We start from the raw sequence: 13,223 nt of genomic DNA on the forward strand, positions 1-13,223 counted from the left end.
CAAAATAGCATCTTGTGGTCAAGTGCCAAATAAAAACAAAACAGTATTGTATACATTTATACTGTACAATTGCTATCTGTTGAACAAATTGTTTGTAATTGTTGCATTTTGTAGGTTTTGTATGGTATCCTGTATTTAGTGACTGCAGTTTTGGAACAGAGGATTGTTTTTGGTCAACTTTAAAAAGCAAGAATTAAATTTACATTTTATTGTGTGCAAGCAATAATGTGGTGTCTGCTTATTTGCAATACAGCGGTTAAAGGACAACATGAAGGATATAGTTCAGCCGTAAACCGATTGAAGACATATTGTGTTGTGCATGTGTTATCATATCTAATTTTACAAACTTTTATATTTTGTAATAAACGAAAAAATTATGTCCACCCACACCTCAAGTAGTTAATCATCATTATTGCCATGTACCTTTACACATACAAGGAATTTGCTTTGGTGTATGTTGGTGCAAACATAAACGACATATGAAAAAACGTGGAAAGAAAAGGTCAAAAATAGTATTTTCAAAAAACAATTTAACATTTAAAAAGAATAAGGACAAGTATTTACACGCAATTTAAATATACAAAATAAACACAAAAACGTAACAATGAATATGTGACAATATATTATGACAAACTGCAGTGTATTATAATACTGGCTGTGGCGTAGTGGACTTGTGTGTTTGTGTTCGGATCAGGGGAGCACAGGTTCAAACCCCACTGCAGTCAGCATGTCGTTGTGTCCCTGAGACACTTCAACCCAAATTGCTCCTGTTGGGATTGGCCACAGTATTGAGTATATAAGTCGCTTTGGATAAAAGCGTCTAACGTAATGTATTATATTTAAAGTGGAGGGCTGTGCAGAAAGGTGCAAAATATAATCAGAGAGAATATAGAGAGAATTTAAAAGAGATTTTATGTTATAAATATGCTATTACTCCTTAAACCTAAATGAGAATTGATTTTAAATGATACTCTGTGGGGGTTCTATAAAAAGTTTGTATTGACAATGATGTGTAACTGGTAACCTTTCTCCCAAATGGAACACACAGAATTTGAAATGATATATATACAGTAGCATGCAAAAGTATTTAACCAGACATAAAATGATCAGATTTGTTCATTCTTTATTTCAAAAGACTGACCCTAAAATTAGTTGTTTTAAAGCAAAATATGTTAATGTTAGAAAATGTGTAAGACAAGTGAAAAACTGAAACATGCTGCTTGGATAAGTATTCAACCCCAAAATAATATCTAAGTGTTTGGAATTCCCTGTATATCGTTAGTTTAATAGTGAGGAAGCAGAAGCTGCATCACACAACAGGCATTACCCAGACCACCTGCTGAGGGAAGACCCCCATCACTGAGGGGCTGCAGAGCCCAGCGGCTGGAAGCAGTGAAGGAGCACGACAAAAGAAGCCATAACTGAATAACAGTTTGTCACAAATTATGAGAGTGACCCAGCTTGGTTGTTGGACAAAGTTTACACCGATCAAGCAATAACATTATGACCACCTGTTGAAGTGAAGATCATGGATCTCGTTTCAATGGCATCTGTCAGTGGGGGGGATATGTTAGGCAGCAAGTGAACACTTTGTCCTCAAAGCTGATGGGTTGGAAGCAGGAAAAATGGGCAAGCATAAGGATGTGAGGGACTTTGACAAGGGCCACATTGTGATGGCTAGACAACGGGGTCAGATCATCTCCAAAACTGCAGCTCTTGTGAGGTGTTCCCGGTCTGCAGTGGTCAGTACCGACCAAAATGCTCTGGGCAATATTCTGCTTGGGTCCTGGGTCCACTTTTCATACAACACATGCAGCTCAAAGTGCTTTACAAAATGACACATCACAACTTAAAAACAAACAACAGTAAATTCCCCTCAAATTATTTGTTAAGAACGTCACAGGTACATGCAGTAAAACATCTCATCAGATTAACAGACACAAGGAGGCAAAAATGTATGATAATGAAAATAAAATAAATAATGCTTTTTCTCTGACAGATAAGACACAAGACAACTGAATCCGTGTAACAATATAAAATCTAAAACCCCATAAAACAAAGTGAACATATAGGTACAACAGAAATTAAAATAAAAACATAACAGCAATAAAAATGCCATAATTCTAATAAAGGTTAAACGATTAAGAAATAAAAAAGACCAACGTAAAAAGAAATATTGCTATTGAAGCATCTTAGATTAAAAAGATAAGATAAAATCCTTTAAGGCAAGGCAAGTTTATTTTAAGGCAACTCAAGTGCTTTACAAAAATAAAAAGACATTGAGAGCATTAAGAAACATATTATGAAATGGCATTTAAAAACACTCATTTAAAAGCAAAGATAATAAAACATGAATAACAAAAGGTACAGTACATGAATAAAAGTTACAGTGCAGTGTGAGAAACACACATCTAAAATGTTTAGCTCTGACTCTCAATCATTGCTAACTTTTTAGCAGAAATAGTTTTCTATGACCTCACTTTCTTTCTACTTTCTTTTTTAACCACCTACAAGGGGACTTTAACCCCCAAAACACGCAGGGGACTACAGCCCCTATAGACGTGGGGGACTTTAAACCCGCACGGACGAAGGTCCTCAAGCCTCATAGAATACAGCCACTTGAATATTTGGGAAACAAATAATCAGCCTGAATATATCAATTAAAAGCAGCGGCAAAGATACAAGTCTTCAGCCTGGATTTAAAAGTAGTAAGAGTTGCAGCGGACCTGCAGGTTTCTGGTAGTTTGATCCAGATATTTGTAGCATAACAACTGAACGCTGCTTCTCCATGTTTAGTTCTCAAATAAAAAATATTTGTATTTAGTTTCGACAATCCATAAGCAGTGTTTGTCATATAGTAATGGTAAACATAATATATGCCAATACAAATGAGCCATTGGTCTGTGCTGATTGTATGTACAAAACAAAAAAAAGAAACAAAACAAAACAAAAAAAATAACAACGACTAAAGTAATCCCCCATGTTCATTGCCAGTGATCCTTATACACACGAATATGTGCCAGAAATATTGTTGGATGAGTATATATGCATGTAAAACAAATGCATATACAAACATGCATATACACACACGTAACCTACACATACACATTTGCTGTATACATACACATATACATACACACATACATATGCTGCACTTAAGCTAAACCAATCCGATTAGCAGCCGGATTGGCATCAGGTGGCTTAGCAGGAATCGGAGCTGTAGAAGTTGCCTCTAGATGAGTGAGGACTCTGTGAAGCTGTGAAGCTGTGCTGCCAGATGGTTCACTTGTGACGTGATAGAGGTTTGGAAATCCTCCTGGCGTTCTGAAAGGTCTTTCACTCCATGGCTAATGGTTTTTAGCTGCTCCTGGTGCTGATGGATGATGTTTCCCTGTGGAGACAGGGCGGTCTGGAGCGTCTTGGGGTTGGCTGAGTCCATACTGGCCAGTTCGTTCTGTAAGAGAAAGAGAAAGAAAAGCATGGACTTAACACTCCTTGAGCACCGGACCTGCCCGACATGCCCTGGCCTGATCACGGGGGCTGATCCGCACCGCCTGTGCTTCCAGTGCCTGGGGCCGGACCACGCCAAAGACGGCCTAGGACAGTCGCCGGTCTGTAACGCCTGCCGGATGATCCCTCGGCTGAGCCGCCAATCGATCGGAGCATCCCTCCGTCTTGGGGGTTGTCAACATGGATATTAAAATCACCAACAATGACTAGACCTTCAAAGTCAATACACACTATAGACCGCAGTTCAGTAAAGTCATCAAAAAAGCTTGCACAGTATTTGGGTGGTCTATAGAAATTTAGGAACAGAGCTCCAGAGGAGCATTTCAGCTGAAGGGTCACATATTAACCTGTTTAAGCCCGACAGACCCCGGTACTGGGGGCCTCCTGCAATATCTTGCAGGAAACAGTGTCTGAGGGCATGTTCATTTAATAAACTATGAATGTTTTATATCCATGTAATGGGAAGAAACTCATCTTACTGATCATTTTTATTTATTTTTCCAAAAAAAAAACACAATGCTAACGCTGAGCCTCTGAATTAGCGAGCGAAAAATGCTAACAGATGACTGCACCGAAATTCAGTCACAAAACCTTGTTATTTATCTTTGCTGCACATCTCAACCCATCGTTTCACATCGTGAGGGGACACAGAATTGAGGGGTACCCTTCATTACCACTATACGAACTCTCGGAGGTAATAACAAGAACAGACATCAAAACATATGGCGCTAGGTAGCTAAAAACGCTAACATGGCTCACCTGTGTCGTAGTCTGGTCAAAAGTTGTCTTCAATGGCATTAAAACGATAAAAACGCTGCTGAAGTTAATCCATAGGTTAATCCAATGTGTCTGTGTCCCCTTGAAATGATTTCTGATAATCCATGAGCAATAAACCTGCTTTTCTGTTTCCAGATGTCAGAGCTAGAGACAGCTTCACTCTCATGCAAAACTGTGTGTGCAAAGCCCCCACCTTTTTGTTTTACCATGTGTGTGAGTGGGGAGATTCCCCTTCGATTCTATTGGCTCTAACGGTCAGAAAGACCAAATCGACCAATGGGTTCCAGAGAAATGGTAAAACCCCCATTTCCACCCAAATCACCTCAGAGGTGGAGTTTTTTTGCTAAACCTCTCTAAAAAGGTCAAATGTCACTTTTTTTGCATCAATCTTGATACAGGGTACTTATTATATTTTGTACTTTGGATTCCTAAAGCTTTTAGTCTACCTTACCATCATCCAAGGGTAGTTTTCACTATAAATAAAAAAGATTTTTTGGATGGACAGTATCATTTACAGTTTTTTACTATGTTCAATCTGAATTTTCTTTAAAATAAAAAACATCTATATTGATTCTGACTTTTCTACATCCAACTCGCAGGTTTATCATTACTTTGAGAAAAAAGATTATTAATTTCACCCTTTTAGAAGGGAAGATATGGTCATTTGTTCTGGGAATGTCATTTTCGAGCCTGAGACCTGAAAAACAGGCTGTGCTAAACTGGTTTTAAAAAGATGCAAAGTTCCCATAAGATGTCTTCCTATATTGAATGGAATCATTGAACAAAATAGCAACTCCACCTCCCTTCTTATGCATTCTTTCCTGACTCATAAAACTAAAGTTGGGAGGTGTTGATTCGATAAGAACAGCTGCACTGTCATTTTGTGCAATCCAAGTTTCAGTTAAAAACATTTTTCCTGCCAAAGACCTGACATTCAATCAAGCTAGTTTAAATGTTAAATACACTATCAGTCAGATTTTTTGTGACAAGCTGTGGCTGACGTGGAATCACTGCTAAATTTGATAAATGTATACAAACGTTTGAGCAATTTCTGTTTCTAGGCAGATTAACCGTTCTTAATCTATTACCTATCAACACGATATCTGCAAAGCTAGTGGCAGGCAGGGCCCCGGCTTATCCTGGAAAGAGTTGAGAGTGCCATACGCCCTTGAGCCTGGACCCAGCATATATCAGTTAGAGTTTGCTGCGTTTTGTACATACACATCCTTATCAGACTTCGGAGACAACCGGTGCTGTCTTGAAGGGGGACGAGGTGTTGATGATTGTGGTAGGCATGGTGATGAAGACGGGGGAGATTACATTACATTACATTACCTTCAAGGTTCAAGGTTCAAGGCTTTTATTTGTCATACGTACTGAGCTACAATGTAGTTATGTCTATGAAAATCTTAGGTCACAAGCTCCATCAACAGTGCAACACAATAAAACAGAAAAAATTGTACAAGTAAATTAAATAAATACAAATAAATGTAATAAAAATATAGTGAAATAGTGCAATAAGAGTCTATATACAAGTGATTGAATATGATATATTAGATAAATAATTTCTAAGTAGCAGCCAGATGAATGTTATGGATGTTGTTTCAAAAGTTCAGGTGTTTAATATTCTTATTGCCTGTGGGATGAAACTGTCCCTGAGTCTGGTGGTTTTAGTCCTGATGTTGCGTACCGCCTGCCAGACGGCAGCAGACAGAACAGTTTGTGGCTGGGGTGATGGGGGTCTTTTATAATCCTGAGGGCGGTAGAGGGCCACTTATGAACACTTCAGCATTTAGAGAGCTAACAGTTTCCAACAGACATTTAAAGTCTTCTTTCACAACATAATTTGTTCCAATGTGCTGTACCACATTTTTCTCAGCCCCAATATACAGGATCTTCTCAGCCAAGTCAGAGACCACATCCTTGGGAAAACAGAGTACTTTGGTGTTGTTCTTACTCCACAGACTTTTTACATCTGTTACAGCAGAGTCACCCACAATCAGAATTTCAGGCCCAGTCGTTAGCTTTCCCTCTAGCCTTTTACTTTTGGACTAGCTTTTGGTCCTTACCCTGCTGTGTGAAGAGGACAGGTTGTCCAGGTCATCAGAAAGAGATCTCTGGTTCATACTTTCACTCAGAAACCTCATTCCAACTTTAAAATGTTACACATCTTTCTGACATTATTCGTGTATAGGGTTGGGAACCGAAACTCGGTTCCAGATGAGAACCGATAAGAAAATGCCGGGTACCAGGTACCCATGCAAAACCAGTGAAATACAGGGTAAGGGCGTACTGGCCACCTGTGAGTTCTGGAAAGCCACAGAACGGCCGGTTGTCAGCGGGTCGTTGGCGGCCGGCTCGGTGCGCTGACGGCCGGCACCGCCCTTAATTATTTTAAACGGCATCAAGTAAGTTGCCCTGGCATCATGTAAGTTGCACTGACAGACGACAGAGGTCCACTGTTGCCCCGCAGTGAGGCCCCGCCCGCCCTCCCGTAGACAGTTCACGAGCTCAGTCACTTCATAACACCAAAGATGGATCGCGGTAAACGCTCTAAAGTGAGGCTCCACTACACTAAAGAAGAAAAAGACAAGGCACAGTGTAATGCCTGTTAATAGCTACAGGCATAGCTCAGTTAAAATAAAGCACAGCTATTGTGCAATACATTTGTATTGCATGTATATTTTTTTATTTGTAGATATGTTGGTTATCTAAATGTTTGACCTCTTTCTTTTACAATTTTGGAATCGAAACGGGGAATCGATAAGAGCCGGAATCGATAAGCAGAACCGGAATCGGAATCGATACATTTCAAACGATACCCATCCCTATTCGCGTAACACAACTTATAAATATGATTCAGATATTAAACATTGTTCAGACCATAGACTGTATATATAAATGGACGTAGTGTCCGTGACGTCACCCATAGAATTCTGCAGAGTTGCAGAGAAGCCCTTAGTAGGCGGAGTCTGCCACTAAAGGCTCGACAGTGACGTCAGAGTCTAACTCCCGCCTGCTCCAGCCTGATCCAAATAAGGGCAAAGAGGCGGAGCCGAGGCGGGACCTACTGCCACCGAGCTGGAAGTAACAGAGCTAGCTCAGGCTAAGAAGCTAAGCTAACATGAAATACATGCATTCGAAGTTACTGCGTGGCACTTTGGTTTTGATAAAACAGTGTAGTTCCACTATATAAATGTTACATTCATCATCAAACGAGACAATCTGCAAGAGAATGAGCTATTAGGGGTTTATCTGCTGTAAAGTTGGGCATTTTAACATGGGGGTCTATGGAAATTCATCCTTTCTGCAGTCATCGCCTATCGGCCAATTGACGATCTGCAGTTTGTGGCACTTCCTTATTGGTGTCCCGGCTCTGCCCCAGAGTTTGCCGCTTGGTTCAGACCTTGGTAAAGAGGCCTTCTTCAGATTTTAGAGTGTGTGATGTCACAGCTAGAGTGGAGTACAGATTTAATTTTGCCTTCATATTTTCTTTTAAACCTGCCATAATTCCCAAACCCTACATTCCTGAGACATAATTTTTCATGACAAAAATAGGAAAACATCTCTTAGCTTGAAAAAAAAAGAAGAAATTAAGCAAAATAATTAAACAAAATGCCTCTTGAGGGCATGAAGTGACAAAAACGTTCAACATGTCTCCATTAGGGTGCGTTCACACCTGCCTTGTATAGTCCGGTTGAATCGAACCCTGGTGTGTTTAGCCGCTTGGTGCGGTTCATTTGGGCCGGTGTGAACACAATCCGAGACCTCTTAAGTGAACTAAACAACCGGACTCTGGTCCGCTAAAATAGGTGGTCTCGGAGCGCTTGCTTGCGAACTCTGGAGCGGTTCATTGCTGGTGTGAACGCAGTCCGCACCAAAACATAGGAAGCGTAGTATTTACGTGTCACAAGAACGAGGATATCTTCAAAATCTTTAGCGAAAGAGTCTTTCAAGATATCCGCGGTTGTTTAGTTAAAGAGTGAAGCAGAAAGAAGTGTTGTGTAAAGTGTTGTTTAAAGTAAAAATTCTCCGTCAGCTACATAAAAGTAAGAACACCTGTCGTCTGTGAAACGCCCCTCCTTACTGCAGAACGTCTCATTATGTGTTATAATGGTTTTTAACGGACGTTGTCTGATGATATAATCATATACGAGGGCCGCTAGAGTCTGTTACTCTCCAGATTAACAGCAGCATGAGAATAACCTGCAGATGCTCCATGCCAGAGGCTCCGGTAGAAATTGCCGGGATTTGCGTTTTTACCCCCTTAATGTCTGACCAATGGTTGAACAGCATTTCCGTGCACATGACTTTTGTTTAAAGTTTATAGTCCATTTGAGTTTTGGCCATGTGAACGCAAACCGAACCTTCTGAAAAGTGAAACAATGTAACAAACTGTCGTCTAGTGCGCACCAGAAAAACTGACTATTAGGTGTGAATGCACCCTTAAACCCCATTGTAAATTCAGCCTCACCTTTCCCCACCACAGCAGCCGCACACCTTAAGTTAATCTGCCAAAAAGGACACATTATTAACCCGAAAGTACACAAAAACTACACTTCGGATGCTCAAGTTCCTTGACATGCTTCACACTTTGAAATGTCACCGATATCTGTTACGGTTCTTCAACAAAACGTTCACATGTAAGAGGTTTATCTCTCATTCAGAAGAATGAAAATGCTCTCCTCTCACTGATTACTGCACATCACCATGGAAACCTTTGATCTCTGGACACGTCTTTAGCTCAAATATAAACACATGTGTCATGGAACACGATGATGTCATAACTCCAACTGACATGCTGAGAGCAGCAGATTTCAGATAATGGTTAACACAACTCTACATCAAATCTGATGTTACGTAATGTAATGTTACTATGGCAACGCATCCCCTCGCCATAAAACAGCAGCAGACTTCAGATAATGGTTAATGGTCCTGCCCTCAACAGCTCTTCGTCAATTATGGGGTGTCTTCATATGCCGTTTCCATGAAATCCCTCGCCATAAAACTTTCTTTTTGTATTTACTTTTTAATATTTACTTGCACTATATATATATATATATTATTTATTTTTTTCTGTTTTTCTGTATTATTGTGTTGCACTGTTGGAGAAGCCTGTGACCTAAGATTTTCATCGACATAACTACTCGTAGCTATGTTCGTATGACAAATAAAGAACCTTGAACCTTGAAAACACAATGTCGCTGTAACTCCAATGGACAAGGTCCGATCGTCCCCCAAACTTCGCTTGTATATCACCGTTCCATGCCTCAACAGCTTTACGCCAAATCTGAGATCTCACCATAGGCTGTTGCCATGGCCATAAAACACGATGTTGTCGTAGCGCCTATGAAAAGGGTAAAAACAGCACCAGACTTCAGATAATGGTTAACCGTCCAGCCCTCAACAGCTCCACGTCAATTATGGGGTGTTATCATATGCCGTTTCCATGGAAACGCATCCCTCGCCATAAAAGACAATGTCGCTATAACTCCTATGAAAATGTTCAAAAAGTGCTCAAACTTCACATGTGTGCTACAGTCCAGCCGTGAAGACATCTACGGGACAGTTTTGAGATTTCTTCAATTTCTGTTTCCATGGTAACACAAGGCTCGCCATGAAACACGGTTTTCTCATAACTTCAGTGAAAATGCTCCAAACGGCCCAAAACTTCAGAGGTTTGGTAACGATGCAGCCATCAACGCATCTAACCGTATTATGGGATGTCATCAAATGCCGTTGGCATGGCGACAGATCATTCACCATCAAGTTAGCTCAGAAGTTTGCTGTTCAAATATTCTGCTGCTTTTCCAAGCCAGTTTACTTTCTTTTCTTCTCTCATCACACATTCAAGCCCCCAGTGTTCATGTATCATTTCAATTTAAATTCTTCACTTTCTTTTACATTTCAGCATAGCAGTTTACCGTCAGCTTTTCAGCATAAAGCATTCCCACGAGCAATTCCTTCAGGAATTGCATTCTCTAGTTATTAGCTGGTGTTTAAAAATGTCCACTGAGTTGGCCTCTCTGATATTTCCTGGGTTTTCCACAGTTTGGGAGCGTAGCGGCTTCACCCATTTTCTTTTGGTGGACTTCAGGGATATTTAAAAAGCTGAAGAAGACCTCAGGACTCGTCCAGGGAGATAAAACCATAGTGAATTCTAAAAGACACAGGCAGCCAATGTACTTCAGATAAAACAGCAGTAATGTGCTCTCTTTTTCTTGTTTTGTTAAAAGCCTGGCGGCGGAGTTCTGGATAAGTCGGAGCTTTTCTATTGATTTTTTTAAAAACTAGCGAAGAGTGCATTATAGTAGTCCAACCTACTTGATATGAAAGCATATATGATATTATATTCACTCATGATGTTACCCAGTGGTAGAATGTATAATGAGAAGAGCAACGGACCAAGGCAGCTTCCTTGTGCAACACCTGAAGATAATTAATGTACATTTGACTCATGTTCTCCAAGACTTACACTACCAGTCAAAAGTTTGGACACACTTTCAAAGTTTTTAATTTTTTTAATTTGTTTCAACTTTGTAGATTAATACTGAAGATATCAAAACTATGAAAGAACACATATGGTATTATCTAGATTATGATTTTTATTTTAGATTCTTCAAAGTAGCCCCGTTTTGCCTTGATGACAGCTATGCACACTCTTGGCTTCTCTCAGTCAACTTTATGAGGTCATCACCTGGAATGGTTTTCAATTAACACGTTTGCCTTGTCAAGAGTCCATTTGTGGAATTACTTACAAAACTACTGTGAGCATTCTGGCTCACACAGGGTTAAAAACAGACAAAGGAGAAGGTGGTTTGGGGGAAAATGGAACAGTTTATTTCCACGGAGGGGGAAGTTCACAAAACACAATTGTCGTTAGCCCCGCTAGGTCCTGAGGCTGCTCGGGGTCCGTGGATCCTTGGCTCAGGATCGAGCCTACTGCAGGCGAGAGAGCAGAACCGGGTTACCAGCATTTATACTGAGAGCTGATTCTGCTGAACATGATTCTGCTCAGCTTTCTGGTCTCCGGCCAAGCCACTCCCATCCCTCCAGCAGCCGGCGCCCTAACCACACCCCACTGCCACAACTATTTTTTGAAGAATCTTACTGATGAAGGGTTAGTTCGATATCGGCCTGTAGTTGTTTAGTACTGTACTGTCTAGATTAGTTTTTTTCAAGATGGGCTTTACAACAGCTGTTTTAAGTGCACTGGGAAATATGCCCGTCTCCAGTGATGTGTTTATTATTTTCAAAACATCTGTGGACACACTGTTAAAAACCTTTTTCAGTAGCTGCGTGGGGACAGGGTCAAGGCTGCAGGTAGAGGCCTTACTTTGTCTCACAATTGTACACAGTTCAGTTTCAGAGATTGTGCTGAAGCGGCTCAGGACTGCCGGCTTATTAATTGGATGCTCATGGGAGTTGAAGGCTGTGATTGTCCAGTGTGGGACTAAGCAGAGAGTCAATAGTCTTAAATAGTACTCTGGAGTTGCCGCAGTTCTCGAATATTCAAGTGTTTCCTTCTTTCCATGCGGAAGGCATTGTTTTATACACAGATATGTTCCTTCAGTATACTTTGGTGAATCACAAGCTTAGTTTTCCTCCATCTCCGTTCAGCTGTTGTTCTACACTACAGAGTCTCTTTAATTTTCGCACAGTCTGATTTATCCATGGGGACATTTTGTAACATTTTGTGTTTTTTGTTTTAACAGGGGCAGCCCCATCGTCTTTTAGCCAAGTTTCCACAAGAAACATGAAGTGTAATTTATTCTCAGAAATATAATCATTAATTAAAAAAGTCTTATTCTTGATTGATCGAACGTTTAGGAGTGCCATGTTGATGAGCTTGTCTGACTTATTTTGAGTAGTTGATGCTACTGTACGGTGGCCCTGAAGTGCAAGACACCACAGCATTTCACAAAACACTACAGCATTTCAGAAAAAAAAAGAAGAAAAAAAAAAAAAGGGATGTGCAAAATAGTCATTATATACAGTCTTTAATTAACTATTAGTATAGAATAACGAGTAATGAATATACTTTATAGGGATCCAATTAATATTTAATAATAAAATAATAAAATTCAATAACGTTCTTCAACCACCACGTGTCCCTTTCTATCAGCTCTGCACCGTTATGGTGTAAACACAGCCTATCTACCAATTGGATCAAATATAAAAGTCAGTGTTGATACTGCTAGGAGACGTATTGTGTGAAAAGAAATGTAAGATGTTGTTTAATTGCTTATATATTTATGATCCACGTCACATTTTCAGTTTTGGCGGCAGTTCTCCTGTTTGTCTAGAAGTCTTCTCAGCAGGGCTCTATAAATAGAGAATTACGGCAGATATGTCATATTTAATGCAACCGAACCGTGTATTACAATGCCGTTATGTGATGACTTTCAAAGAGAAAAGCAAGCACACTCGGAATAAAGTATTATTGTATTTTTAAAAAACGTTTTCAGATTTCACATCACATAAACACCAAATCCCAGCATGCATTGCGGCTAAACCATCCAAACATCGAGCTGAGGATCTTGCCTACGTCTGTTTCCGGTTTAGTTTATGACCGATGTATTTTGTTATACACACATTCCTTCGCATTTACATTTTAATTTGCATTAAAGTATTTCGTGAGGCCTTCTAACATGTTTTTAAATATAATTACGGTTGTAGTTGAAGAGTTTGTAAATTAACATGAACCGAAGCTGTTGCCTGGCAACTCAATCGCACAACGTCTCGTCCATTAATTCCACATCCACACGCATGGATTAACATTGATTTAATACATTAATGTAGCCTTTGTTTCTGCTAAAATAGGTGTCGACCAGCTGGGGCAACAAGAAAATCGGCGTAATCGAGTGTGACTATTAAAAAATAAATCATTACGTCGGGGTAGCATTTGCTTGGTATTTCCGGTTATATCTCCACTG

Source organism: Notothenia rossii (genome assembly GCF_949606895.1).
Source record: "Notothenia rossii genome assembly, chromosome: 7".
Lineage (NCBI taxonomy): Eukaryota > Metazoa > Chordata > Actinopteri > Perciformes > Nototheniidae > Notothenia > Notothenia rossii.